The sequence below is a fragment of the Stenella coeruleoalba genome (genome assembly GCF_951394435.1).
Source record: "Stenella coeruleoalba genome assembly, contig: scaffold_48, whole genome shotgun sequence".
NCBI lineage: Eukaryota > Metazoa > Chordata > Mammalia > Artiodactyla > Delphinidae > Stenella > Stenella coeruleoalba.
In genome coordinates, this window is record NW_027646083.1 from 246559 (window position 1) to 272807 (window position 26249).

The window sequence follows — 26249 nt, forward strand, 5'->3', positions numbered from 1 at the left end:
GCAAGGAGTAGCTCTTGTCTATTCCATATTTGGCTTAAGGAACTTTATCTGTGCTCATTTCAATCTCTGGTTTTATGCAGCACCCCAACTCACCTTCCCCCTTAAGCAAGCATAAGTTGGTTTTCTAAACTTGAGACACTGTTCTGTTTTGTAATTCAGTTCATGTGTAGCCAAGTTCACATTCTGTGTATTAGTGATACCTTATGATGTTTCTTTTCTGTGTGACTTATTTCAGTTCGAATCATCATACCTGAATCCACTCATTATGCTGCTACGGGCCTGATGACATAGATTTCATTGCTGAGTGATATTGCATTGTACGTAAGTACCACAAGTTCTTTATCCATTTTTCACTTTTTGTGATATTGAACTTGTACCGTAAACGAGGTTCTTGTAAACAGAGCCGTCCCAAACTTTGGGGTGGCTGTGTCTTTTTGATTTTAATTTCCCTAAGCTATAGGACCATAAGTGGAAGTGCCCTAGGCTCTGTTGCTTTGTTTTTTAGATGTTTCAGGAAACACCATACACTTCTCCAGAGTGGCTGTTGGCAATTTACATCCCGCCCATCAGCATAAGATGGCTCCCAGTTCTCCATGGCCTGTTGTGCCTTTCTGGATTTTACACTTTTTTCAGATGGCCCTTTTGACCGGGTGGAAGTGAGACTTCATTGTAGTGCAGATTTCCTTTGCAAGCTTGCTTGGTTGGCCAAAAAGTGCGTATGCGTTTTTTCCTGAATATATTCAGGAAAAAACCCATACGCCCTTTTTGGCCAAGTGCATCATTGTCGAGTTTCTGACTCTCTTCATATGCTTTCAATGCAATTCCAGTCTACCTCCTGAAATCGGTTTCCTGCAATTCTGCCTTGCTTTCAGTGCCTCTTCATAGCCTTACCTCAATATATTTTTTAAAAATAGTTGGCCTTTATAACTCTGCAGGTTTTTGAATTGCAGTGGCCCTTAGCTCCATTTTTTAGCTCTTATTTTTGTGGTCTTGCCCCATAACCACAGGATTCCTTGAAGCCCTATTTTTCTTCTGGGGCACCTTGCTGTGCCTTTGGTTAATTCTTCTTACTGATGTGATATTAGAGTGACATGTGCCCATTGAAACCGCTACAGCTAGTTTCTCACTGGTTCCCCCTATTCCCATTCATCCTCTGCACTAACTGCAGACTGTGCGATACCAGAACTTAAAGGCATTGACTCCATGTGGGGATGTTGTTAGTAAAGCGGCTGGAATGTCGATCCGGAGCCCCAGGAGAGGAAAAATGAGGTGCGTTTTAGAAACCTTTCCCGATCATATGGTATACCAGTCGCTGGGTTTCCCAAGCATGGTTTAGCTGTAGGAAGATTCCCTTCAACCTGGAGTGTTGGGACCCTTGGACTGAGTAGCATGAAGTATTGCATTAAACTTTCGGCAGTTGCTCACCAAAGCTCACCAATCCTGTCAGCCCCAAGTGTCCAGCCTTATGTCTTATCCAGCTGTGGGTTTATATGTGGTCAATCCAGGTTGCATCACAGCCCCTGAGCGAATTTTGTAAGAATTTTTCTCTCTTTCATTGTTTCAGCGTTTTGTTTTTAAAATTTATTTCTATAATGGGGTTTAGCTCCTTTTCACTGCTGTGTTTGTGCCGCTCTGCACACACTTGATTCCCTTATGGAGATATATCAATACATGGGTTTTAAGATTCTTATTCCTCAGATATATTTCTCTGCGGTGTATAGGGTGTGTTGAGGCCTGTTCATTGAGCAAGGTGTAGATCTTGTCTAATACCTATTTGGTTTATTGAACGGTATCTGTGCTAATTTCAAACTCTGGTTTTATGCATCACCCCACCTCTCCTTTCCCCTTAAGCTGACATAAGTGTGTTTTCTAAATGTGAGACACTGTTCTGTTCTGTAATTCATTTCTTGTGCAGCCATATTTACCCTCCCTCTATAAGTGATATCTTATGATATGTTTCTTTTTCTGTTTGACTTATTTCAAGTAGTATTATCGGACCTAAATCCACTCTTTATCCTTCTACTAGCCTTATTACATTGATTTCATGGTGAAGAGATATTCCATTGTACATAAGTACCACATCTTCTTTATCCATTGTTCTCTTTCCTGGGATATTTAAGGTGTACTGAAGTTGAGGTTCTTGTAAACAGAGTAGCCCTAAACTGTGGTGTGCTTGTGTCTTGTTGATTTTTAGACTTCCCTAGATATACTCCCATGATTGGAAGTGTCCTATGCTCTGTAGCTCTGTTTTTTAGATGATTTAGGAACCACCATACACTTCTCCAGAGTGGCTCTCGGCAGTTCACACACTGCCCATCAGCGTATAAAGGCTCCCTGTTCTCCATGGCCTGTCCTGCATTTCTGGTTTTTACAATTTTTTAGGATGGCCCTTTTGACCGGTGGGAAGTGAGACTTCTTTGTTGTGCACATTTGCATTGCTTGCTTGCTTCGTTGCCCATAAAGTGCGTATGCGTTTTTTCCTGGATATAATCAGGAAAAAACGCATACGCCCTTTTGGGCCAACTGCATCATTGTCGAAATTCTGCCGCTTTTCATGTGCGTTAAAGACGAGTCCAATCTATCTCTTGAAATCTGTTTCTTGCAATTCTGTCTTGCATTCAGATCCTCTTCTTTGCCTTACCTCAACATATTTTTGGACGTTAGTTTTCATTTATAACTCTGCAGGTTTGTGAATTGCAGTGACCCTGAGCTCCATTTTTTAAGTTGCTCTTTTGTGAGCTGGCCTCAAACCCGCAGGATTGCTTCAGGCCCTATTTTGGCTCCGGCGAGGCAGGCTGAGCCTTTCTTTAATTCTTACTCTTAATGGGAAATTAGAGTGATATGTGCCCGTCCAAACCCCTACAACTCTTCTCTCATTGGTTCCCCCTCTTCCCGTTCATCCTCCTCACAATTTGCAAAATGTGTGAAACAGAAGTTTAAATGTGCTGATTCTCCAAGTGGGGAGATTCTAAGTAGCGTGGCTGGAATGGTGAACAGGAGCACCAGGAGAGGATAAATGAGGTGCATTTTAGACACATCTCCCGATCACATGGTGTACAGTCCTCTGGGTTTTCCATGCATGTTTTAGCTGTAGGAAGATCCCTTGAACCTGCAGATTTGGGACCCATTGAATGGGTACCAGGTAGTATTACTTTAAAGGGTGTGCATTTCCTCACCCAACCTCACATTTCTCTTAGCGCAAACAGTTTCCAGCCTTATGTCTCATCCTGCTGTGGGTCTAGATGTGTTCAATCCATGTTGCATCACCATCCCTGAGGAAAAGTTGTAAGAGGTTTTCTCTGTCTCTCTGTCGTTTATTTTTTTCAATTTATTACTATATTGGTTACAGCTGATTTTCAAAGCTCTGTTTCTTGCTGCTGTACATCCACTTGATTCACGTACAGAGAGACATCAATAAATTCTTTTTCAGATTCTTACCAGTCGTATATATTCTTTTCCGGTGACTTGAGTGTGCTGAGTGCAGTTCTTTTAGCTACCGTGTAGGCCTTGTTGATTATCAGTTTGGTATTTGGAATGGTATCTTTGCTAATTTCAACCTCCTGGATGATGCCTCACCCCTCCCCACCTTTCCCGTTTAGCAGCCTTATGCATGTTTTCTACATATTTGACTATGTTTTTGTTTTGTAATTTATTTCATGTGTAGCCATTTTGGATTCCACCTTTAAGTGATATCTTATGATATGTGTCTTTTTCTTTTTGAATTCTGTCACTTAGAATGATCATACGTAACTCCTCCGGAGCTGTTACAACTGGCCATATTTCATTGATTTCCAGGCTGAATAATATTCCACTCTACCTAAGTACCACATCTCTATCCATTTTTTCCCTCCAGAGACATTTAAGTTATATCCTAGTCGAGGATCTTTTAAACAGAGAGGGGGTAAACATTGGGGTGCCTGTGTCCTCTCGATTTTTGTTTTTCCCAAGATATACGCCCATGAGTGCAAGTGCCCTATGCTCTGTAGCTCATTTTTTAGATGCTTTAGTAAACACAATACACTTCTCCAGAATGGCCGTTGGCAATATACATTTCCACTATAAGTCTCACAGGGCTCCCTCTTCTCGTTGCCCTGTCCTGCATTTCTGTTGTTTACGCTTTATGAGGATGGCTCTTCTGACTGATGCGAAGTGATATCTTTTGTAGTATTGACTTCCAGTGCCCACTTGTTTGGTTGGCTAAAAAAGTGTATGCCCTTTTCTTGAATATATACAGAAAAGAACGCATACACCCTTTTTGGCCAACTGCAATGTTGGCAATGTTCAGCTCCTTTTCTTGTGCTTAATGGCGAGTCCTTTCTACCTCCTCAAATCCCTTTCCTGCCATTCTCCCTTGCTTACAAGTCCTTTTCTCTGACTTTCCTCAAGACATTTTTCAGTGATGGATATTTTCAACTCTGCAGTTTTGTGAATTTTACTGCCCCTGAGTTCCATTGTTCAACTCGTGTTTATGGGAACTGGCCACAAAGCAGCGGGATTTCCTCAAGCCCTATACTGTTTCCATGGGCAACCCTAGCCTTTGGTCAATTCGTCTTCCTGATTGGAAATTAGAGTGACATGTGCCTGTCTGAACACCTAGGACTTGTCTCTCATTGTTCCTCATCCTTCCGCTTCATCCTCTGGACAAATTCCAAACTGTACGCAACAGGATGTTGACAGTGCTGACATCTCCAAGTGGGGAGACTGTTAGTAAAGACGCTGGAGGGGTGAACCCGAGCACCAGGAGATGAGGAGATAAGATGCCTTTTCCAAACTCTTCCCGATCAGATGGTATACCATCCTCTGGGTGTGACAGACATGTTTTAGCAGTAGGAAGAGTCCCATTCATGTAAGGAGAACACCAGGGCTTTTTCAAAATCAGTGTCTCCCCAAAACCCAAACTGGGGAAGTTTTTAAGCTACGGCTACACATATGTTCATTAAGGGCCTTGGGAAGTAGGCAGAGTCCAAACTTTAGATGATTGAAGTCTTCAGGGTCAGAAGCACTCACCACCAGCTTCCCTTAGGCTACACTTTAACTGTCATTGATAGATGATGTCAATAAAAATATCTATTCTTTTTCAGATTATTTCCCCTTATAGGTTATTGCAAAATGTTGAGTGTAGTTCCCTGTGCTATACAGTAGTTCCTTGTTGATGATCTATTTTATACATAGCAGTGTGTATGTGTTCATTCCAAACTGTTAATTTATCCCTCCTCCCACCTTTCCCCTTTGGTAATAATAAATTATAAGATTTTATACTTCTCAGAAATGGGGGAGCTGAAAGAGAGGTATCATTTTCAATGGAAAAGCATTTAAAACAAGATTGAAGGTTTAACCAAGATTATTAGCTGTACATCCTTGGAAAGAAATCACTTCGTTTCTCTAATATTGACCTGACAAATAAGACAAACCTTTTCACTGAACTTGCTTATAAAAAGTGATGGAAATATCAAATGGAAGTGTTAAAAACATCTTATTTTACCCGAGCCTTATACACTGTTCTATGTTAACTACAGTTTGGCTCACACATCTGTTCATTGAGGTTACAATAGTCTCAATTTCTGTTACTGATCCTCCAGAGTGGACCCCAACAAGTGTCCCCCTGCCCAGTGTCATTGGGGCCAACAGATCGAGACTGAGTTTGGTTCACAAGCAAAGGAAACTTTATATTTTGATCAGAGAATGGAGAGGTGAGAGCATGCACTACCCCGTGGGCTGTGGGCTGGGCTGCTGTGTAGAGATCCTGTCAGAGTCAGTGGGAGGGAGGGAGGTGGCGGAGCTCTCGAGGGCCGGGTTGGCTGTAGCTCAGGCTCTATATCGTGGAGTCTGCACTGGGCCCCAGGAGCTGAGGTGTCGACCCAGCCATTCTGCACTAGGAAATCTGGTCTGAAGTGCCGGGTGTGGAACCTCTGCATGCGGGACCCTAGGAGCACGTGAAATTAGACAAAGCACAAAGGATAAAAAAGGTTAGACTTGACTTTATTGCCCAGATTCTATTTTTATCTCCCAGGGATTTTTAATGGGCTTTGCTGGGGACAAACCCCTCCTCTGCCTTTTGTCCCGTTCCTCATTCTTGGAGTGCTGAGGGTGCAGACCCTTCTTCTGTAACTGCTGAGTGCTGAGTTGGGAGCCCTCATACCCTGGGGCGAGGGTCAGAGCTTCTCCCCAGCAGCCTCCCGGTGACGTTGATTGTCCCCAGGACCCCTGCCTCCCTGCTCGTCCACCTGAGCACCAGCATTGGAAGTGTTATAGATTCTAATGACCTTTAAGGGTCCAGGAAAGAGATGTGCAGAGACGCTGTGGGGGCCGGTTTCACCCCGCCCCACATTTGTTCGGCCACCTTAGGCTGACCGTCTCTGCCAGCCTAGATGCTCTGACCAGTAGTCTGCGCTTTCTTCAGTTAGGCCCCTGAATTAACGTACAAACAGCACCAGGTGTCAGAGCCCTGCCCGCTCAACTCCCAGACAGTCCAGGGTCAGTGGTGACCAAGGACCATGATGGCTACTGAGTCAACAGCCTTTTGAAGTAAACAGGAGTCCAGCCGGTCTTATTGGCTACCATCATCACGGTGTCTGTAGGCTTTTCTATGGTGACAGTGTGGTATACTGTTCCCCCGCCAAGATTATTAGCTCCCCTCTGGGTGCAGTAAGTCCTGCAAGCAGTAGTCTACTCTTTTGGGACACACTCTTGTTGTTTTATGAGAGAAACTCCAGGTCAAGTGATGTTCACACGAGTCGTCATGGTGCCCTGTTGCCCCCGGTTATCTCTCTGGATGTTGGAGTTGGAGGGCCTCCTCACTCGAGGTCGGTGTGCCCACGGAGCGAACCCTGCAACTTCAGGGCATGGTTGGTGGTTAGGATCACCACGTGGGGTCCTTTTCCCTTAGGAGGGAGGTGGCCTTTTGGGCTGCTGATTTCCAGGTTTTTAGATACCGCCAGTATCTTGGCCAGATGTGGCAGTGGGCCAAGCCCCTTAGTGACCGTAGTTTATCCTACCTGGATGGCATTCTTGCATTGTTCCATTTCAAGTGGTCCCAGTTTTTGCACTAATTCTCCAATGGCGATTCACCTTTCACCGGGATTGTAAAGATCAAAGGGTTTAGCTAAATTAGGGAGTTCCAGGGCAAGGGTCTGAATTGACTGCTCTTTCCATTCTTGAAAGGCCACTTCTGGATTCTATTCAAAAGGATCATCATCTTTTCCTTTCAGTGTTTCATATAGAGGCCCAGCTAGTAGACTGTAGTTAGGGATCCAGAAGCAGCAAACCCTGGCCTCCCCAGGAACCCCTAAGCTGTCTTCTAGTTTTAGAAAGGGGTAAGGCTGAAAATGGTTTCTTCCCTTTCCTGGGATGGGCTTCTCTGACCTTCTGTGAGAATGAAGCCCAGGCAGGTCACCGCAGTCTGTGATATTTGAGCTTTTTCTTGGACAACTTCTATCCTTTATTGGCTTGGTAGTTCAGAGGCCTCCTTAGTAGGGCTGGTGATCAGAATGTCGTCTGCATATTGAAGGAGGGTTTCCTTTTCCAGAGGTAGAACTTTTAGGTCTTTAGCTAAGCTTTCCCCAAAGATGGTGTGGGAATTTTTGCACCCTTGGGGCCAGACGGCCCGGAAGTATTGTTTTAGTTGTATGTTGAGTCCTGCCACTCACAAGCCAAAATTTCTTGTGACTCTGGGACTAATGGAATACAAAAGAAGGCATCATTGAAGACTAATACAGAATACCATGTCCTGGTGGTTGGTAGAATGACCAGCAGGGTGTAGGAATTAGGAGCAACTGGAGGTATATCCTCGGTGGCTTCACTGACTGTCCTGACATCCTTTACCAGGTCCCCAGCAGCCCATGGGGCTCTCGTGGTCAGACCAATCCCAGAATATGGAGCTCACCTGGGCAGGTACCCCACCCCCACCCCAGCCCACGGGGCTCTCGTGGTCAGGCCCCTCCCAGGATACAGAGCTACCCTTGCGGGTACCGTGGCAGGGCTGGGCACACAGGAACCGTGCACATAGCCCTCATTGCAGAGCACCCCCAGCTCACCTGTCGCTCAGAGCTGACACAGAGCACCTCAGAGCAGGACTTGAACTAACAAACAGCAGCTGCGACAGGTCTGTGACCCTGGGCATCACTCCGTGAGGCCTCCCTCCACCTGGTCTTCCAGAGACTTCCACTGCACCCGGGGCACCAGGCCTCTGTCTCCAACCACCACCCACCCCTCCTCTCCCTGACTCCTGGGTTCCTCTCATTAGGAGAGGGTTTTCTTGAAGTTGTCTCCCACTCATGGGCCAGATAAAATGATTAGAAAACAAGCCAAAGCTGCAGCCCCTTGTCTATCCTGACTCTCAGGAGCCCACACCTGTTCCTTGGACCTGGCCGGTTCAGCAAGTTCCATTTTCTGCAACTGTGAGCCCCTGAGGGGTGATGATTGGCTGACCTGGGCAGCCTTACCGTGCCGGCCAGCCCTCCCCAGGTGTGCCTGGGTTGAGATCAATATAAATACCACTCCAGGCAGCAAGAGCCCCTGCAGCCGTGCCTGACGCCATTTTCTCTGCCCTGTCAGCAGTCTCGGGGCTGGGCTGGTGGGAGGGAGTGAGAGGCCACGGCTTTGTGGGTGGCCCAGTGTGAGTGGGGCTCTGCTGGACTTTCTGCAGCAGTTGCCAGGCTGCCACCTGCTAAAGAAGAGGATGTGTCACCCATACCTGCTGCTGGAATTTCTCCCTGGGCAGAGGTGAGGAAGGAAAAAAGCAGTGGGGGCAGGGACAGGACGGGTATCTCAGGCAGGGAAATGGAAATCTTCCAGAAGAGCACCCAGGGCCAGGACCATCCTGGCTGGCCTGCAGGCACCAAGTCGGCCGGCATGCTGTCACTCGTGTGGCTCTATGGCCCTTCCTCTAGGCTTTCAAGTCCTTGTATATATTCAGGTGTTTTACCTGGGACGGGTGGGAATAGTTCAGCAGCAACTGGCCTGGGGCTCAGCTCACGTTTACTCACAGATGCCTCGGCACGGTGCCCCAGCTTTGCAATGAGGACGCTTGTTGCGTGGGGGCTGCTGGCTGAATGGGAGACGATTCCCCACCACTGACCAACTTCAGAATTGTTTACAACTGGAGCAAGTGCCCTGATACGGTTTTCCTCTGTGGAACTGGTGGGTTCTGTGTTTTTTTTCTCTTTTTCGTTTTTGGTTCAAGGTAGATTTTATTCCTCTTTTTTGTATTTACAGATATAAGCATGGAAATAATTTATTCATATAAATACATGTATGTGCAGGGAATAATTGTTTTTTCTGTTTTATTTTTTAAATTTTACTTCTTTTTAATTTTGAATTTTATTTTATATTTTTATACAGCAGGTTCTTATTGGTTATCTATTTTATACATATAAATGTATACATGCCAATCCCAGTCTCTCAACTCCTCCCACCACCACCCCCCCAACAGCTTTCCCCCCTTGTTGTCCATACGTTTGTTGTCTACATCTGTTGCTCTGTTTATGCCTTGTAAAATGGTTAATCTGTACAGTTTTTCTAGGTTCCACATATATGCATGAATATACAAGATTTGTTTTTCTCTTTCTGACTTACTTCACTCTGTATGACAGTCTCTAGATCCATCGACGTCTCTACAAATGACCCAATTTCATTCCTTTTCATGGCTTAGTAATATTCCATTTTATATATGTACCACAGCTTTATGCATTCGTCTGTCTGTGGGCATTTAGGTTGCTTCCATTACCTCGATATTGTAAATAGTGATGCAATGAACATTGCGGTGAATGACTCTTTTTGATTTATGGTTTTGTCTGGGTATATGTCCAGTACTGGGATTGCTGTATCATATGGTAATTCTATTGTTAGTTTCTTAAGAAATTCCATATTGTTCTCCATAATGACTGTATCAATTTATATTCCCAACAATAGTGGAAGAGGGTTCCTTTTCTCCACACCCTTTCCAGCATTTTTTGTTTGTAGATTTTCAATGATGCCTATTCTACCAGGTGTGAGGTGATACCTCATTGTTGAATCCATTTCGTTGAGCAAGGGGTAGCTCTTGTCTATTACATATTTGGCTTATGGAACGGTATCTGTGCTAATTTCAAACTCTGCTTTTATGCAGCACCCCAACTCACCTTCCCCCTTAAGCAGGCATAAGTTGGTTTTCTAAACTTGAGACCCTGTTCTGTTTTGTAATTCAGTTCATGTGTAGCCAAGTTCACATTCCGTGTATTAGTGATACCTTATGATGTTTCTTTTTCTGTGTGACTTATTTCACTTAGAATCATCGTGCCTCAATCCACTCATTATGCTGGTACGGGCCTGGTGACATAGATTTCATTGCTGAGTGGTATTCTGTTGTACAGAAGTACCGCAACTTCTTTATCCATTATTTGCTCTCTGGGATATTTAACTTGTGCCGGAGAAGAGATTCCTGTAAAAAGAGCCGTCCCAAATTTTGGGGTTGCTGTGTCTTTTTGATATTAATTTCCCTAAGCTATAGGACCATAAGTGGAAGTGCCCTAGGCTCTGTTGCTTTGTTTTTTAGATGTTTCAGGAAACACCATACACTTCTCCCGAGTGTCTGTTGGCAATTTACATCCCGCCCATCAGCATAACAAGGCTCCCAGTTCTCCATGGCCTGTCCTGCCTTTCTGGATTTTACACTTTATTCTGATGGCCCTTTTGACCGGGGGGAAGTGAGACTTCATTGTAGTGCAGATTTCCTTTGCAAGCTTGCTTGGTTGGCCAAAAAGGGCGTATGCGTTTTTTCCTGAATATATTCAGGAAAAAACGCATATGCCCTTTTGGCAAAGTGCATCATTGTGGACGTTCTGCCTCTTTTCCTACGCTTTCAATGAAATTCCAGTCTACCTCCTGAAATCGGTATCCTGCAATTCTGCCCCGCTTTCAAGTCCTCTTGGCAGCCTTACTTCAGTCTATTTTTGGACGATAGCTGTCATTTATAACTCTGCAGGTTTGTGAATTACAGAGCCCCTGAGCTCCTTTCTTCAACTCACTTTCTTGTGAGCTGGCCGCAACACTGCAGGATGGCTTCAGGCCCTAATCTGTTTCCGCCACGGCACGCTGAGCCTTTGGTTAATTCCTCTTCCTAGTGGGAAATGAGAGTTAAATTTGCCCGTCCAGACACCTCCAGCTAGCCTCTCATTGGTTCTCCCTATTCCTGTTCATCTTCCGCAGAAATTGCAAACTGGGCCAAACAGGAGGTTAAAGGCACTGACTGTCCAAGTCGGGAGAGTGTTAGTAAAGCGTCTGGAATGTTGCACCCGAGTACCAGGGTATGAAAACTGAGACATATTTGAACACGTCTCCCGATCACACGGTTGATCATACTCTGGGTTCCACATGCATGTTTTAGCTGAAGGAAGAATACCTTAAACCTGGAGAGTTGAGACCCATGGAATGGGTACCATGCAATATGACTTCAAAGGGTCTTCATTTGCTCACCGAACCTCTCCAATCCTATCACTGCTGCATTTATGCCCCAGTACACACGCTTGATTCTCTTTCGGAGACATAGCAATCCCTATGTTTTAAGATACTTACTAGTCAGGTACATTCTTAGGCGTTTAATATGGGGTGTTGAGTCCATTTCGTTGAGCAAGGAGTAGCTCTTGTCTATTCCATATTTGGCTTAAGGAACTTTATCTGTGCTCATTTCAATCTCTGGTTTTATGCAGCACCCCAACTCACCTTTCCCCTTAAGCAAGCATAAGTTGGTTTTCTAAATTTGAGACCCTGTTCTGTTTTGGAATTCAGTTCCTGTGTAGCCAAGTTTACATTCCGTGTATTAGTGATATCTTTTGATGTTTCTTTTTCTGTGTGACTTATTTCAGTTAGAATCATCGTACCTGAATCCACTCATTATGCTGCTACGGGCCTGATGACATAGATTTCATTGCTGAGTGATATTGCATTGTACGTAAGTACCACAAGTTCTTTATCCATTTTTCACTTTCTGTGATATTGAACTTGTACAGTAAACGAGGTTCTTGTAAACATAGGCGTCCCAAACTTTGGGGTGGCTGTGTCTTTTTGATTTTAATTTCCCTAAGCTATAGGACCATAAGTGGCAGTGCCCTAGGCTCTGTTGCTTTGTTTTTTAGATGTTTCAGGAAACACCATACACTTCTCCCGAGTGGTTGTTGGCAATTTACATCCCGCCCATCAGCATAACAAGGCTCCCAGTTCTCCATGGCCTGTCCTCCCTTTCTGGATTTTACACTTTTTTCAGATGGCCCTTTTGACCGGGGGGAAGTGAGACTTCATTGTAGTGCAGATTTCCTTTGCAAGCTTGCTTGGTTGGCCAAAAAGGGCGTATGCGTTTTTTCCTGAATATATTCAGGAAAAAACGCATACGCCCTTTTTGGCCAAGTGCATCATTGTGGACGTTCTGCCTCTTTTCCTATGCTTTCAATGCAATTCCAGTCTACCTCCTGAAATCGGTTTCCTGCAATTCTGCCCCGCTTTCAAGTCCTCTTGGCAGCCTTACTTCAGTCTATTTTTGGACGATAGCTGTCATTTATAACTCTGCAGGTTTGTGAATTACAGTGCCCCTGAGCTCCTTTCTTCAACTCGCTTTCTTGTGACCTGGCCGCAACACCGCAGGATGGCTTCAGGCCCTAATCTGGTTCCGGCCCGGCATGCTGAGCCTTTGGTTAATTCCTCTTCCTGGTGGGAAATGAGAGTTAAATTTGCCCGTCCAGACACCTCCAGCTAGCCTCTCATTGGTTCTCGCTATTCCTGTTCATCTTCCGCAGAAATTGCAAACTGGGCCAAACAGGAGGTTAAAGGGACTGACTCTCCAAGTCGGGAGAGTGCTAGTAAAGCGTCTGGAATGTTGCACCCGAGTACCAGGGGAGGAAAACTGAGACATATTTGAACACGTCTCCCGTTCACATGGTTGATCATACTCTGGGTTCCATATGCATGTTTAGCTGAAGGAAGAATACCTTAAACCTGGGTAGTTGAAACCCGTGGAATGGGTACCATGCAATATGACTTCAAAGGGTCTTCATTTGCTCACCGAAACTCTCCAATCCTATCACTGCTGCGTTTATGCCCCTGTACACATGCTTGATTCTCTTTCGGAGACATAGCAATCCATAGGTTTTAAGATACTTACTAGTCAGGTACATTCTTAGGCGTTTAATATGGGGTGTTGAGTCCATTTCGTTGAGCAAGGAGTAGCTCTTGTCTATTCCATATTTGGCTTAAGGAACTTTATCTGTGCTCATTTCAATCTCTGGTTTTATGCAGCACCCCAACTCACCTTTAACCTTAAGCAAGAATAAGTTGGTTTTCTAAATTTGAGACCCTGTTCTGTTCTGTAATTCAGTTCCTGTGTAGCCAAGTTTCCATTCCGTGTATTACTGATATCTTATGATGTTTCTTTTTCTGTGTGACTTATTTCGGTTAGAATCATCATACCTGAATCCACTCATTGTGCTGCTAAGGGCCTGATGACACAGATTTCATTGCTGAGTGATATTGCTTTGTAAGTAAATACCACAACTTATTTATCCATTTATCACTTTCTGCGATGTTGAACTTGTACTGTAAACGAGGTTCTTGTAAACAGAGCCGTTCCAAACTTTGGGGTGGCTGTGTCTTTTTGATTTTAATTTCCCTAAGCTATAGGACCATAAGTGGAAGTGCCCTAGGTTCTGTTGCTTTGTTTTTTAGATGTTTCAGGAAACACCATACACTTCTCCCGAGAGGTTGTTGGCAATTTACATCCCGCCCATCAGCATAACAAGGCTCCCAGTTCTCCATGGCCTGTCCTGCCTTTCTGGATTTTACCCTTTTTTCAGATGGCCCTTTTGACCGGGGGGAAGTGAGACTTCATTGTAGTGCAGATTTCCTTTGCAAGCTTGCTTGGTTGGCCAAAAAGGGCGTATGCGTTTTTTCCTGAATATATTCAGGAAAAAACGCATACGCCCTTTTTGGCCAAGTGCATCATTGTGGACGTTCTGCCTCTTTTCCTATGCTTTCAATGCAATTCCAGTCTACCTCCTGAAATCGGTTTCCTGCAATTCTGCCCCGCTTTCAAGTCCTCTTGGCAGCCTTACTTCAGTCTATTTTTGGACGATAGCTGTCATTTATAACTCTGCAGGTTTGTGAATTACAGTGCCCCTGAGCTCCTTTCTTCAACTTGCTTTCTTGTGACCTGGCCGCAACACCGCAGGATGGCTTCAGGCCCTAATCTGGTTCCGGCACGGCACGCTGAGCCTTTGGTTATTTCCTCTTCCTGGTGGGAAATGAGAGTTAAATTTGCCCGTCCAGACACCTTCAGCTAGCCTCTCATTGGTTCTCGCTATTCCTGTTCATCTTCCGCAGAAATTGCAAACTGGGCCAAACAGGAGGTTAAAGGCGCTGACTCTCCAAGTGGGGAGAGTGTTAGTAAAGTGTCTGGAATGTTGCACCCGAGTACCAGGGGAGGAAAACTGAGACATATTTGAACACGTCTCCCGTTCACATGGTTGATCATACTTGGGTTCCACATGCATGTTTTAGCTGAAGGAAGAATACCTTAAACCTGGAGAGTTGAGACCCGTGTAATGGGTACCATGCAATATGACTTCAAAGGGTCTTCATTTGCTCACCGAACCTCTCCAATCCTATCACTGCTGCGTTTATGCCCCTGTACACATGCTTGATTCTCTTTTGGAGACATAGCAATCCATAGGTTTTACGATACTTACTAGTCAGGTACGTTCTTAGGCGTTTAATATGCGGTGTTGAGTCCATTTCGTTGAGCAAGGAGTAGCTCTTGTCTATTCCATATTTGACTTAAGGAACTTTATCTGTGCTCATTTCAATCTCTGGTTTTATGCAGCACCCCAACTCACCTTTCCCCTTAAGCAAGCATAAGTTGGTTTTCTAAATTTGAGACCCTGTTCTGTTCTGTAATTCAGTTCCTGTGTAGCCAAGTTTACATTCCGTGTATTAATGATATCTTATGATGTTTCTTTTTCTGTGTGACTTATTTCAGTTAGAATCATCATACCTGAATCCACTCATTGTGATGCTAAGGGCCTGATGACATAGATTTCATTGCTGAGTGATATTGCTTTGTAAGTAAATACCACAACTTCTTTATCCATTTTTCACTTTCTGCGATGTTGAACTTGTACTGTAAACGAGGTTCTTGTAAACAGAGCCGTTCGAAACTTTGGGGTGGCTGTGTCTTTTTGAATTTAAATTCCCTAAGCTATAGGACCATAAGTGGAAGTGCCCTAGGCTCTGTTGCTTTGTTTTTTAGATGTTTCAGGAAACACCATACACTTCTCCCGAGTGTCTGTTGGCAATTTACATCCCGCCCATCAGCATAACAAGGCTCCCAGTTCTCCATGGCCTGTCCTGCCTTTCTGGATTTTACACTTTTTTCAGATGGCCCTTTTGACCGGGGGGAAGTGAGACTTCATTGTAGTGCAGATTTCCTTTGCAAGCTTGCTTGGTTGGCCAAAAAGGGCGTATGCGTTTTTTCCTGAATATATTCAGGAAAAAACGCATACGCCCTTTTTGGCCAAGTGCATCATTGTGGACGTTCTGCCTCTTTTCCTATGCTTTCAATGCAATTCCAGTCTACCTCCTGAAATCGGTTTCCTGCAATTCTGCCCCGCTTTCAAGTCCTCTTGGCAGCCTTACTTCAGTCTATTTTTGGACGATAGCTGTCATTTATAACTCTGCAGGTTTGTGAATTACAGTGCCCCTGAGCTCCTTTCTTCAACTCGCTTTCTTGTGACCTGGCCGCAACACCGCAGGATGGCTTCAGGCCCTAATCTGGTTCCGGCCCGGCACGCTGAGCCTTTGGTTAATTCCTCTTCCTGGTGGGAAATGAGAGTTAAATTTGCCCGTCCAGACACCTCCAGCTAGCCTCTCATTGGTTCTCGCTATTCCTGTTCATCTTCCGCAGAAATTGCAAACTGGGCCAAACAGGAGGTTAAAGGGACTGACTCTCCAAGTGGGGAGAGTGTTAGTAAAGCGTCTGGAATGTTGCACCCGAGTACCAGGGGAAGAAAACTGAGACATATTTGAACACGTCTCCCAATCACATGGTTGATCATACTCTAGGTTCCACATGCATGTTTTAGCTGAAGGAAGAATACCTTAAACCTGGGTAGTTGAAACCCGTGGAATGGGTACCATGCAATATGACTTCAAAGGGTCTTCATTTGCTCACCGAACCTCTCCAATCCTATCACTGCTGCGTTTATGCCCCTGTACACATGCTTGATTCTCTTTCGGAGACATAGCAATCCATAGGTTTTAAGATACTTACAAGTCAGGTACATTCTTAGGCGTTTAATATGCGGTGTTGAGTCCATTTCGTTGAGCAAGGAGTAGCTCTTGTCTATTCCATATTTGGCTTAAGAAACTTTATCTGTGCTCATTTCAATCTCTGGTTTTATGCAGCACCCCAACTCACCTTTACCCTTAAGCAAGCATAAGTTGGTTTTCTAAATTTGAGAACCTGTTCTGTTCTGTAATTCAGTTCCTGTGTAGCCAAGTTTCCATTCCGTGTATTACTGATATCTTATGATGTTTCTTTTTCTGTGTGACTTATTTCAGTTAGAATCATCATACTTGAATCCACTCATTGTGCTGCTAAGGGCCTGATGACATAGATTTCATTGCTGAGTGATATTGCTTTGTAAGTGAATACCACAACTTCTTTATCCATTTTTCACTTTCTGCGATGTTGAACTTGTACTGTAAACGAGGTTCTTGTAAACAGAGCCGTTCCAAACATTGGGGTGGCTGTGTCTTTTTGATTTTAATTTCCCTAAGCTATAGGACCATAAGTGGAAGTGCCCTAGGTTCTGTTGCTTTGTTTTTTAGATGTTTCAGGAAACACCATACACTTCTCCCGAGTGGTTGTTGGCAATTTACATCCCGCCCATCAGCATAACAAGGCTCCCAGTTCTCCATGGCCTGTCCTGCATTTCTGGATTTTACACTTTTTTCAGATGGCCCTTTTGACCGGGGGGAAGTGAGACTTCATTGTAGTGCAGATTTCCTTTGCAAGCTTGCTTGGTTGGCCAAAAAGGGCGTATGCGTTTTTTCCTGAATATATTCAGGAAAAAACGCATACACCCTTTTTGGCCAAGTGCATCATTGTGGACGTTCTGCCTCTTTTCCTATGCTTTCAATGCAATTCCAGTCTACCTCCTGAAATCGGTTTCCTGCAATTCTGCCCCGCTTTCAAGTCCTCTTGGCAGCCTTACTTCAGTCTATTTTTGGACGATAGCTGTCATTTATAACTCTGCAGGTTTGTGCATTACAGTGCCCCTGAGCTCCTTTCTTCAACTTGCTTTCTTGTGACCTGGCAGCAACACCGCAGGATGGCTTCAGGCCCTAATATGGTTCCGGCACGGCACGCTGAGCCTTTGGTTATTTCCTTTTCCTGGTGGGAAATGAGAGTTAAATTTGCCCGTCCAGACACCTCCAGCTAGTCTCTCATTGTTTCTCGCTATTCCTGTTCATCTTCCGCAGAAATTGCAAACTGTGCCAAACAGGAGGTTAAAGGCGCTGACTCTCCAAGTGGGGAGAGTGTTAGTAAAGCGTCTGGAATGTTGCACCCGAGTACCAGGGGAGGAAAACTGAGACATATGTGAACACGTCTCCCGTTCACATGGTTGATCATACTTGGGTTCCACATGCATGTTTTAGTTGAAGGAAGAATACCTTAAACCTGGAGAGTTAAGACCCGTGTAATGGGTACCATGCAATATGACTTCAAAGGGTCTTCATTTGCTCACCGAAGCTCTCCAATCCTATCACTGCTGCGTTTATGCCCCTGTACACATGCTTGATTCTCTTTTGGAGACATAACAATCCATAGGTTTTTAAGATACTTACTAGTCAGGTACATTCTTAGGCATTTAATATGCGATGTTGAGTCCATTTCGTTGAGCAAGGAGTAGCTCTTGTCTATTCCATATTTGACTTAAGGAACTTTATCTGTGCTCATTTCAATCTCTGGTTTTATGCAGCACCCCAACTCACCTTTCCCCTTAAGCAAGCATAAGTTGGTTTTCTAAATTTGAGACCCTGTTCTGTTCTGTAATTCAGTTCCTGTGTAGCCAAGTTTACATTCCGTGTATTACTGATATCTTATGATGTTTCTTTTTCTGTGTGACTTACTTCTGTTAGAATCATCATACCTGAATCCACTCATTGTGCTGCTAAGGGCCTGATGACACAGATTTCATTGCTGAGTGATATTGCTTTGTAAGTAAATACCACAACTTCTTTATCCATTTTTCACTTTCTGCGATGTTGAACTTGTACTGTAAACGAGGTTCTTGTAAACAAGCCGTTCCAAACTTTGGGGTGGCTGTGTCTTTTTGATTTTAATTTCCCTAAGCTATAGGACCATAAGTGGAAATTCCCTAGGTTCTGTTGCTTTGTTTTTTAGATGTTTCAGGAAACACCATACACTTCTCCCGAGTGGTTGTTGGCAATTTACATCCCGCCCATCAGCATAACAAGGCTCCCAGTTCTCCATGGCCTGTCCTGCCTTTCTGGATTTTACACTTTTTTCAGATGGCCCTTTTGACCGGGGGGAAGTGAGACTTCATTGTAGTGCAGATTTCCTTTGCAAGCTTGCTTGGTTGGCCAAAAAGGGCGTATGCGTTTTTTCCTGAATATATTCAGGAAAAAACGCATACGCCCTTTTTGGCCAAGTGCATCATTGTGGACGTTCTGCCTCTTTTCCTATGCTTTCAATGCAATTCCAGTCTACCTCCTGAAATCGGTTTCCTGCAATTCTGCCCCGCTTTCAAGTCCTCTTGGCAGCCTTACTTCAGTCTATTTTTGGACGATAGCTGTCATTTATAACTCTGCAGGTTTGTGAATTACAGTGCCCCTGAGCTCCTTTCTTCAACTCGCTTTCTTTTGAGCTGGCCGCAACACCGCAGGATGGCTTCAGGCCCTAATCTGGTTCCGGTATGGCACGCTGAGCCTTTGGCTATTTCCTCTTCCTGGTGAGAAATGAGAGTTAAATTTGCCCGTCCAGACACCTCCAGCTAGCCTCTCATTGGTTCTCGCTATTCCTGTTCATCTTCCGCAGAAATTGCAAACTGGGCCAAACAGGAGGTTAAAGGGACTGACTCTCCAAGTCGGGAGAGTGTTAGTAAAGCGTCTGGAATATGCACCCGAGGACCAGGGGAGGAAAACTGAGACATATTTGAACACGTCTCCCGTTCACATGGTTGATCATACTTGGGTTCCACATGCATGTTTTAGCTGAAGGAAGAATACCTAAAACCTGCGTAGTTGAAACCCGTGGAATGGGTACCATGCAATATGACTTCAAAGGGTCTTCATTTGCTCACCGAACCTCTCCAATCCTATCACTGCTGCGTTTATGCCCCTGTACACATGCTTGATTCTCTTTCGGAGACATAGCAATCCATAGGTTTTAAGATACTTACTAGTCAGGTACATTCTTAGGCGTTTAATATGCGGTGTTGAGTCCATTTCGTTGAGCAAGGAGTAGCTCTTGTCTATTCCATATTTGGCTTAAGGAACTTTATCTGTGCTCATTTCAATCTCTGGTTTTATGCAGCACCCCAACTCACCTTTCCCCTTAAGCAAGCATAAGTTGGTTTTCTAAATTTGAGACCCTGTTCTGTTCTGTAATTCAGTTCCTGTGTAGCCAAGTTTACATTCCGTGTATTAGTGATATCTTATGATGTTTCTTTTTCTGTGTGACTTACTTCAGTTAGAATCATCATACCTGAATCCACTCATTGTGCTGCTAAGGGCCTGATGACACAGATTTCATTGCTGAGTGATATTGCTTTGTAAGTAAATACCACAACTTCTTTATCCATTTTTCACTTTCTGCGATGTTGAACTTGTACTGTAAATGAGGTTCTTGTAAACAGATCCGTTCCAAACTTTGGGGTGGCTGTGTCTTGTTTATTTTAATTTCCCTAAGCTATAGGACCATAAGTGGAAGTGCACTAGGTTCTGGTGCTTTGTTTTTTAGATGTTTCAGGAAACACCATACACTTCTCCCGAGTGGTTGTTGGCAATTTACATCCCGCCCATCAGCATAACAAGGCTCCCAGTTCTCCATGGCCTGTGCTGCCTTTCTGGATTTTACACTTTTTTCAGATGGCCCTTTTGACCGGGGGGAAGTGAGACTTCATTGTAGTGCCGATTTCCTTTGCAAGCTTGCTTGGTTGGCCAAAAAGGGCCTATGCGTTTTTTCCTGAATATATTCAGGAAAAAACGCATACGCCCTTTTTGGCCAAGTGCATCATTGTGGACGTTCTGCCTCTTTTCCTATGCTTTCAATGCAATTCCAGTCTACCTCCTGAAATCGGTTTCCTGCAATTCTGCCCCGCTTTCAAGTCCTCTTGGCAGCCTTACTTCAGTCTATTTTTGGACGATAGCTGTCATTTATAACTCTGCAGGTTTGTGAATTACAGTGCCCCTGAGCTCCTTTCTTCAACTCGCTTTCTTGTGACCTGGCCGCAACACCGCAGGATGGCTTCAGGCCCTAATCTGGTTCCGGCCCGGCATGCTGAGCCTTTGGTTAATTCCTCTTCCTGGTGGGAAATGAGAGTTAAATTTGCCCGTCCAGACACCTCCAGCTAGCCTCTCATTGGTTCTCGCTATTCCTGTTCATCTTCCGCAGAAATTGCAAACTGGGCCAAACAGGAGGTTAAAGGGACTGACTCTCCAAGTCGGGAGAGTGCTAGTAAAGCGTCTGGAATGTTGCACCCGAGTACCAGGGGAGGAAAACTGAGACATATTTGAACACGTCTCCCGTTCACATGGTTGATCATACTCTGGGTTCCATATGCATGTTTAGCTGAAGGAAGAATACCTTAAACCTGGGTAGTTGAAACCCGTGGAATGGGTACCATGCAATATGACTTCAAAGGGTCTTCATTTGCTCACCGAAACTCTCCAATCCTATCACTGCTGCGTTTATGCCCCTGTACACATGCTTGATTCTCTTTCGGAGACATAGCAATCCATAGGTTTTAAGATACTTACTAGTCAGGTACATTCTTAGGCGTTTAATATGGGGTGTTGAGTCCATTTCGTTGAGCAAGGAGTAGCTCTTGTCTATTCCATATTTGGCTTAAGGAACTTTATCTGTGCTCATTTCAATCTCTGGTTTTATGCAGCACCCCAACTCACCTTTAACCTTAAGCAAGAATAAGTTGGTTTTCTAAATTTGAGACCCTGTTCTGTTCTGTAATTCAGTTCCTGTGTAGCCAAGTTTCCATTCCGTGTATTACTGATATCTTATGATGTTTCTTTTTCTGTGTGACTTATTTCGGTTAGAATCATCATACCTGAATCCACTCATTGTGCTGCTAAGGGCCTGATGACACAGATTTCATTGCTGAGTGATATTGCTTTGTAAGTAAATACCACAACTTATTTATCCATTTATCACTTTCTGCGATGTTGAACTTGTACTGTAAACGAGGTTCTTGTAAACAGAGCCGTTCCAAACTTTGGGGTGGCTGTGTCTTTTTGATTTTAATTTCCCTAAGCTATAGGACCATAAGTGGAAGTGCCCTAGGTTCTGTTGCTTTGTTTTTTAGATGTTTCAGGAAACACCATACACTTCTCCCGAGAGGTTGTTGGCAATTTACATCCCGCCCATCAGCATAACAAGGCTCCCAGTTCTCCATGGCCTGTCCTGCCTTTCTGGATTTTACCCTTTTTTCAGATGGCCCTTTTGACCGGGGGGAAGTGAGACTTCATTGTAGTGCAGATTTCCTTTGCAAGCTTGCTTGGTTGGCCAAAAAGGGCGTATGCGTTTTTTCCTGAATATATTCAGGAAAAAACGCATACGCCCTTTTTGGCCAAGTGCATCATTGTGGACGTTCTGCCTCTTTTCCTATGCTTTCAATGCAATTCCAGTCTACCTCCTGAAATCGGTTTCCTGCAATTCTGCCCCGCTTTCAAGTCCTCTTGGCAGCCTTACTTCAGTCTATTTTTGGACGATAGCTGTCATTTATAACTCTGCAGGTTTGTGAATTACAGTGCCCCTGAGCTCCTTTCTTCAACTTGCTTTCTTGTGACCTGGCCGCAACACCGCAGGATGGCTTCAGGCCCTAATCTGGTTCCGGCACGGCACGCTGAGCCTTTGGTTATTTCCTCTTCCTGGTGGGAAATGAGAGTTAAATTTGCCCGTCCAGACACCTTCAGCTAGCCTCTCATTGGTTCTCGCTATTCCTGTTCATCTTCCGCAGAAATTGCAAACTGGGCCAAACAGGAGGTTAAAGGCGCTGACTCTCCAAGTGGGGAGAGTGTTAGTAAAGTGTCTGGAATGTTGCACCCGAGTACCAGGGGAGGAAAACTGAGACATATTTGAACACGTCTCCCGTTCACATGGTTGATCATACTTGGGTTCCACATGCATGTTTTAGCTGAAGGAAGAATACCTTAAACCTGGAGAGTTGAGACCCGTGTAATGGGTACCATGCAATATGACTTCAAAGGGTCTTCATTTGCTCACCGAACCTCTCCAATCCTATCACTGCTGCGTTTATGCCCCTGTACACATGCTTGATTCTCTTTTGGAGACATAGCAATCCATAGGTTTTACGATACTTACTAGTCAGGTACGTTCTTAGGCGTTTAATATGCGGTGTTGAGTCCATTTCGTTGAGCAAGGAGTAGCTCTTGTCTATTCCATATTTGACTTAAGGAACTTTATCTGTGCTCATTTCAATCTCTGGTTTTATGCAGCACCCCAACTCACCTTTCCCCTTAAGCAAGCATAAGTTGGTTTTCTAAATTTGAGACCCTGTTCTGTTCTGTAATTCAGTTCCTGTGTAGCCAAGTTTACATTCCGTGTATTAATGATATCTTATGATGTTTCTTTTTCTGTGTGACTTATTTCAGTTAGAATCATCATACCTGAATCCACTCATTGTGATGCTAAGGGCCTGATGACATAGATTTCATTGCTGAGTGATATTGCTTTGTAAGTAAATACCACAACTTCTTTATCCATTTTTCACTTTCTGCGATGTTGAACTTGTACTGTAAACGAGGTTCTTGTAAACAGAGCCGTTCGAAACTTTGGGGTGGCTGTGTCTTTTTGAATTTAAATTCCCTAAGCTATAGGACCATAAGTGGAAGTGCCCTAGGCTCTGTTGCTTTGTTTTTTAGATGTTTCAGGAAACACCATACACTTCTCCCGAGTGTCTGTTGGCAATTTACATCCCGCCCATCAGCATAACAAGGCTCCCAGTTCTCCATGGCCTGTCCTGCCTTTCTGGATTTTACACTTTTTTCAGATGGCCCTTTTGACCGGGGGGAAGTGAGACTTCATTGTAGTGCAGATTTCCTTTGCAAGCTTGCTTGGTTGGCCAAAAAGGGCGTATGCGTTTTTTCCTGAATATATTCAGGAAAAAACGCATACGCCCTTTTTGGCCAAGTGCATCATTGTGGACGTTCTGCCTCTTTTCCTATGCTTTCAATGCAATTCCAGTCTACCTCCTGAAATCGGTTTCCTGCAATTCTGCCCCGCTTTCAAGTCCTCTTGGCAGCCTTACTTCAGTCTATTTTTGGACGATAGCTGTCATTTATAACTCTGCAGGTTTGTGAATTACAGTGCCCCTGAGCTCCTTTCTTCAACTCGCTTTCTTGTGACCTGGCCGCAACACCGCAGGATGGCTTCAGGCCCTAATCTGGTTCCGGCCCGGCACGCTGAGCCTTTGGTTAATTCCTCTTCCTGGTGGGAAATGAGAGTTAAATTTGCCCGTCCAGACACCTCCAGCTAGCCTCTCATTGGTTCTCGCTATTCCTGTTCATCTTCCGCAGAAATTGCAAACTGGGCCAAACAGGAGGTTAAAGGGACTGACTCTCCAAGTGGGGAGAGTGTTAGTAAAGCGTCTGGAATGTTGCACCCGAGTACCAGGGGAAGAAAACTGAGACATATTTGAACACGTCTCCCAATCACATGGTTGATCATACTCTAGGTTCCACATGCATGTTTTAGCTGAAGGAAGAATACCTTAAACCTGGGTAGTTGAAACCCGTGGAATGGGTACCATGCAATATGACTTCAAAGGGTCTTCATTTGCTCACCGAACCTCTCCAATCCTATCACTGCTGCGTTTATGCCCCTGTACACATGCTTGATTCTCTTTCGGAGACATAGCAATCCATAGGTTTTAAGATACTTACAAGTCAGGTACATTCTTAGGCGTTTAATATGCGGTGTTGAGTCCATTTCGTTGAGCAAGGAGTAGCTCTTGTCTATTCCATATTTGGCTTAAGAAACTTTATCTGTGCTCATTTCAATCTCTGGTTTTATGCAGCACCCCAACTCACCTTTACCCTTAAGCAAGCATAAGTTGGTTTTCTAAATTTGAGAACCTGTTCTGTTCTGTAATTCAGTTCCTGTGTAGCCAAGTTTCCATTCCGTGTATTACTGATATCTTATGATGTTTCTTTTTCTGTGTGACTTATTTCAGTTAGAATCATCATACTTGAATCCACTCATTGTGCTGCTAAGGGCCTGATGACATAGATTTCATTGCTGAGTGATATTGCTTTGTAAGTGAATACCACAACTTCTTTATCCATTTTTCACTTTCTGCGATGTTGAACTTGTACTGTAAACGAGGTTCTTGTAAACAGAGCCGTTCCAAACATTGGGGTGGCTGTGTCTTTTTGATTTTAATTTCCCTAAGCTATAGGACCATAAGTGGAAGTGCCCTAGGTTCTGTTGCTTTGTTTTTTAGATGTTTCAGGAAACACCATACACTTCTCCCGAGTGGTTGTTGGCAATTTACATCCCGCCCATCAGCATAACAAGGCTCCCAGTTCTCCATGGCCTGTCCTGCCTTTCTGGATTTTACACTTTTTTCAGATGGCCCTTTTGACCGGGGGGAAGTGAGACTTCATTGTAGTGCAGATTTCCTTTGCAAGCTTGCTTGGTTGGCCAAAAAGGGCGTATGCGTTTTTTCCTGAATATATTCAGGAAAAAACGCATACACCCTTTTTGGCCAAGTGCATCATTGTGGACGTTCTGCCTCTTTTCCTATGCTTTCAATGCAATTCCAGTCTACCTCCTGAAATCGGTTTCCTGCAATTCTGCCCCGCTTTCAAGTCCTCTTGGCAGCCTTACTTCAGTCTATTTTTGGACGATAGCTGTCATTTATAACTCTGCAGGTTTGTGCATTACAGTGCCCCTGAGCTCCTTTCTTCAACTTGCTTTCTTGTGACCTGGCAGCAACACCGCAGGATGGCTTCAGGCCCTAATATGGTTCCGGCACGGCACGCTGAGCCTTTGGTTATTTCCTTTTCCTGGTGGGAAATGAGAGTTAAATTTGCCCGTCCAGACACCTCCAGCTAGTCTCTCATTGTTTCTCGCTATTCCTGTTCATCTTCCGCAGAAATTGCAAACTGTGCCAAACAGGAGGTTAAAGGCGCTGACTCTCCAAGTGGGGAGAGTGTTAGTAAAGCGTCTGGAATGTTGCACCCGAGTACCAGGGGAGGAAAACTGAGACATATGTGAACACGTCTCCCGTTCACATGGTTGATCATACTTGGGTTCCACATGCATGTTTTAGTTGAAGGAAGAATACCTTAAACCTGGAGAGTTAAGACCCGTGTAATGGGTACCATGCAATATGACTTCAAAAGGTCTTCATTTGCTCACCGAAGCTCTCCAATCCTATCACTGCTGCGTTTATGCCCCTGTACACATGCTTGATTCTCTTTTGGAGACATAACAATCCATAGGTTTTTAAGATACTTACTAGTCAGGTACATTCTTAGGCATTTAATATGCGATGTTGAGTCCATTTCGTTGAGCAAGGAGTAGCTCTTGTCTATTCCATATTTGACTTAAGGAACTTTATCTGTGCTCATTTCAATCTCTGGTTTTATGCAGCACCCCAACTCACCTTTCCCCTTAAGCAAGCATAAGTTGGTTTTCTAAATTTGAGACCCTGTTCTGTTCTGTAATTCAGTTCCTGTGTAGCCAAGTTTACATTCCGTGTATTACTGATATCTTATGATGTTTCTTTTTCTGTGTGACTTACTTCTGTTAGAATCATCATACCTGAATCCACTCATTGTGCTGCTAAGGGCCTGATGACACAGATTTCATTGCTGAGTGATATTGCTTTGTAAGTAAATACCACAACTTCTTTATCCATTTTTCACTTTCTGCGATGTTGAACTTGTACTGTAAACGAGGTTCTTGTAAACAAGCCGTTCCAAACTTTGGGGTGGCTGTGTCT

General features: G+C 44.3%; 1 long non-coding RNA gene across 35 annotated transcripts in view; it reads left to right on the forward strand.

Moving 5' to 3' along the window:
* The window catches only part of LOC307181352, a 1649813-nt gene that overhangs the window by 242845 nt on the left and 1380719 nt on the right, over window positions 1–26249 (forward strand). Inside the window, exons 5-6 of one of the 35 annotated variants that reach the window (XR_013826481.1) lie at window positions 16583–16660; window positions 24474–24555. The exons of 33 other annotated variants lie outside the window; for them this stretch is intronic. This is a non-coding gene — a long non-coding RNA (uncharacterized lncRNA). Of the gene's footprint in view, window positions 1–11844; window positions 11864–16582; window positions 16661–24473; window positions 24556–26249 lie in introns of those variants that run through there. One more of the 35 variants, XR_013826482.1, reaches the window with a different exon arrangement.